The sequence below is a fragment of the Arachis duranensis genome, chromosome 5, assembly GCF_000817695.3.
Source record: "Arachis duranensis cultivar V14167 chromosome 5, aradu.V14167.gnm2.J7QH, whole genome shotgun sequence".
Classification (NCBI taxonomy): Eukaryota; Viridiplantae; Streptophyta; class Magnoliopsida; order Fabales; family Fabaceae; genus Arachis; species Arachis duranensis.
Genome location: NC_029776.3, coordinates 53,423,158 through 53,426,705, shown reverse-complemented (window position 1 = coordinate 53,426,705; position 3,548 = coordinate 53,423,158). Strand labels below are relative to the sequence as shown.

The 3,548-nt window shown below is 41.8% G+C and overlaps 1 non-coding gene across 1 annotated transcript; it reads left to right on the top strand.

Moving 5' to 3' along the window:
- Positions 1-3,009: 3,009 nt before the first annotated feature.
- LOC127747999 (small nucleolar RNA R71) lies at positions 3,010-3,112 on the top strand. Its single transcript, XR_008009942.1, has one exon. It is a non-coding gene; the product is annotated as a small nucleolar RNA R71 (small nucleolar RNA).
- Positions 3,113-3,548: the final 436 nt, after the last annotated feature.

The window sequence follows — 3,548 nt, the reverse complement described above, 5'->3', positions numbered from 1 at the left end:
TTCTTGCATCATAGGCAAGTTGAACGCCAACCTTACGTTCTCCGGACTGAAATCTAAGCATTTCTTCCGAACCATTGTAAGACAATTCTTTGGGTTTGGGTTCATGCTTTGATCATGGTTCCTAGTGATCCATGCATTTGCATAGAACTCTTGAACCATTAAGATTCCAACTTGTTGAACAGGGTTGGTAAGAACTTCCCAACCTCTTCTTTAGATCTCATGTCGGATTTCTGGATACTTATTTTTCTTGAGCATGAAAGGGGCCTCAGGGATCACCCTCTTCTTGGCCACAACTTTATAGAAGTGGTCTTGATGGACCTTTGAGATGAATCTCTCCATCTCCCATGACTCGGAGGTGGAAGCTTTTGTCTTCTCTTTCCTCTTTCTAGAGGTTTCTCCAGCCTTAGGTGCCATAAATGGTTATGAAAAACAAAAAAAGCTATGCTTTTACCACACCAAACTTAGAATTATTGCTCGCCCTCGAGCAAAAGAAGAAAGAATAGACGAAGAAGAAGAAGAAATGGAGGAGAGGGAGAGAGATGTGTATTCGGCCAATAGGGAGAAGAGAGGGTTGTGTTGTGTGAAAATAAAGAAGGATAGAGGGGTTTATATAGTAGAGGGAGAGGGGTTGGGTTTCGGCCTCTAGGGTTGGGTTTGGGAGGGAAAGGATTTTGAATTTGAAGGTAGGTGGGGTTTATGGGGAAGAGTGGATGGATGTGAGTGGTGAGGAGGTAATGGGGAAGAGAGATTGATGTGATTGATGAAGGGTATTTGGGGAAGAGTATGAAGAAGAGAGAGAGTGAGTTGAGGTAGGTGGGGATCCTGTGGGGTCTATAGATCCTGAGGTGTCAAGGATTTATCATCCCTACACCAATTAGGCGTGTAAACGCCTTCTTTATGCAATCTTGGCGTTTAACGCCAGACTACAGCATGTTTCTAGCGTTAAACGCCACTTCCATGCTTGTTTTGGGTGTTCAACGCCAATCTGCAGCATGTTTCCGGCGTTGAACGCCACTTCCATGCTTGTTTCTGGCATTTAATGCCAGTCTGATGCTTCTTTCTGGCATTAAATGCCAGCTCTATGCTCCTTACTGGCGTTTAAACGCCAGTGAGTTCCTCCTCCAGGATGTACTTTTTCTTCTGCTGTTTTTTATTCTGTTTTTAATTTTTTGCAATTGTTTTGTGACTCCACATGATCATAAACCTAATAAGACATAAAAGAACAATAGAAATATAGATAAATAAAAATTGGGTTGCCTCCCAATAAGCGCTTCTTTAATGTCAATAGCTTGACAGTGAGCTCTCATGGAGCTTCACAGATGTTCAGAGCATTGTTGGGACCTCCCAACACCAAACTTAGAGTTTGAATGTGGGGGTTCAACACCAAACTTAGAGTTTGGTTGTGGCCTCCCAACACCAAACTTAGAGTTTGATTGTGGGGGCTTTGTTTGACTCTGTATTGAGAGAAGCTTATCGTGCCTCTTTTCCATGTTTACAGAAGGATAACCTTGAGCTTTAAACACAAGGTAGTCCCCATTCAATTGAAGGTCTAGTTCACCTCTGTCAACATCAATCACAGCTTTTGCTGTGGCTAGGAAGGGTCTTCAAAGAATGATGGATTCATTCTCATCCTTCCCAGTGTCTAAGATTATGAAATCACCAGGGATGTAAAGGCCTTTAACCTTTACAAACACGTCCTATACCAATCCATAAGCTTGTTTTATTGACTTGTCTGCCATCTCTAATGAGATTCTTGCAGCTTGTACCTCAAAGATCCCCAGCTTCTCCATTACAGAGAGTGGCATAAGATTTATACCTGACCCCAGGCCACATAGAGCCTTCTCAAAGGTCATGGTGCCTATGGTACAAGATATTAAGAATTTACCAGGATCTTGTTTTTTTGAGGTAAAGTTTGCTGAACCCATGTATTTTGTTCACTAATTAGCAAGGGAGGTTCATCTTCCCAAGTCTCATTACCAAATAACTTGGCATTCAGCTTCATGATGGCTCCTAGATATTGAGCAACTTGCTCTTTAGTTACATCCTCATCCTCTTCAGAGGAAGAATAGTTCTTAGAGCTCATGAATGGCAGAAGGAAGTTTAATGGAATCTCTATGGTCTCTATATGAGCCTCAGATTCCTTTAGGTCCTCAATAGGGAACTCCTTTCTGTCTGGGAGACGTCCCATGAGGTCTTCCTCATTGGGGTTCACGTCCTCCTCTTCCTCTTTGGATTCGGCCATTTTGATTATATTAATGGCCTTGCACTCTCTTTTTGGATTTTCTTCTGTATTGCTTGGGAGAGTATTAGGAGGAGTTTCAGTGATTTTCTTACTCAGCTGACCCACTTGTGCCTCCAAATTTCTAATGGAGGACCTTGTTTCATTCATGAAACTTAAAGTGGCCTTAGATAGATCAGAGACTATATTTGCTAAGCTAGAGTTGCTCTGCTCAGAATTCTCTGTCTGTTGCTGAGAAGATGATGGAAAAGGCTTGCTATTGCTAAACCTGTTTCTTCCACCATTGTTATTATTGAAGCCTTGCTTCTGTGGATCCTTCCATGAAAAATTTGGATGATTTCTCCATGAAGGGTTATAGGTGTTGCCAAAGGCTTCACCCATGTAATTTACCTCTGCCATTGCAGGGTTCTCAAGATCATAAGCTTTTTTCTTCAGAAGATGCTTCTTTAGTACTATTGGATGCATTTTGCAATCCATTCAGACTCTGAGAAATCATGTTGACTTGCTGAGTCAACATTTTGTTCTGAGCCAATATGGCATTCAGAGCATCAATTTCAAGAACTCCCTTCCTCTGAGGCGTTTCATTAATCACAGGATTTCTCTCAGAGGTGTACATGAATTGGTTATTTGCAACCATGTCAATGAGTTCTTGAGCTTTTGCAGGCGTTTTCTTTAGGTGAATAGATCCACTTGCATAATGGTCCAGTGACATCTTAGAAAGCTCAGATAGACCATCATAGAATATATCTAAAATGGTCTACTCTGAAAGCATGCCAGAAGGACACTTTTTGGTCAACTGCTTATATCTTTCCCAAGCTTCATAGAGGGATTCACCATCTTTTTCTTGAAGGTCTGAACATCCACTCTAAGCTTGCTCAGCTTTTGAGGAGGAAAGAACTTGGCCAAGAAGGCCGTGACCTACTTATCCCAAGAGTCCAGGCTATCTTTAGGTTGTGAGTCCAACTATGTTCTAGCTCTGTCTCTTACAGCAAAGGGGAAAAGCATGAGCCTGTAGACTTCAGGATCTACTCCATTAGTCTTAACAGTATCACAGATCTGCAAGAATTCAGTTAAAAACTAATAGAGATCTTCTGATCGAAGTCCATGGAACCTGCAGTTCTGTTGCATCAGAGCAACTAGTTGAGGCTTCAGCTCAAAATTGTTTGTTCCAATGGCAGGGATTGAGATGCTTCTTCCATAAAAATTGGAGGTAGGTGTAGTATAATCACCAAGCATCCTCCTTGTGCCTCCACCATTGTTATTGGGTTCGACCATGTCTCTTTCTTTTTCGAGATTCTCTGTAAGGTTT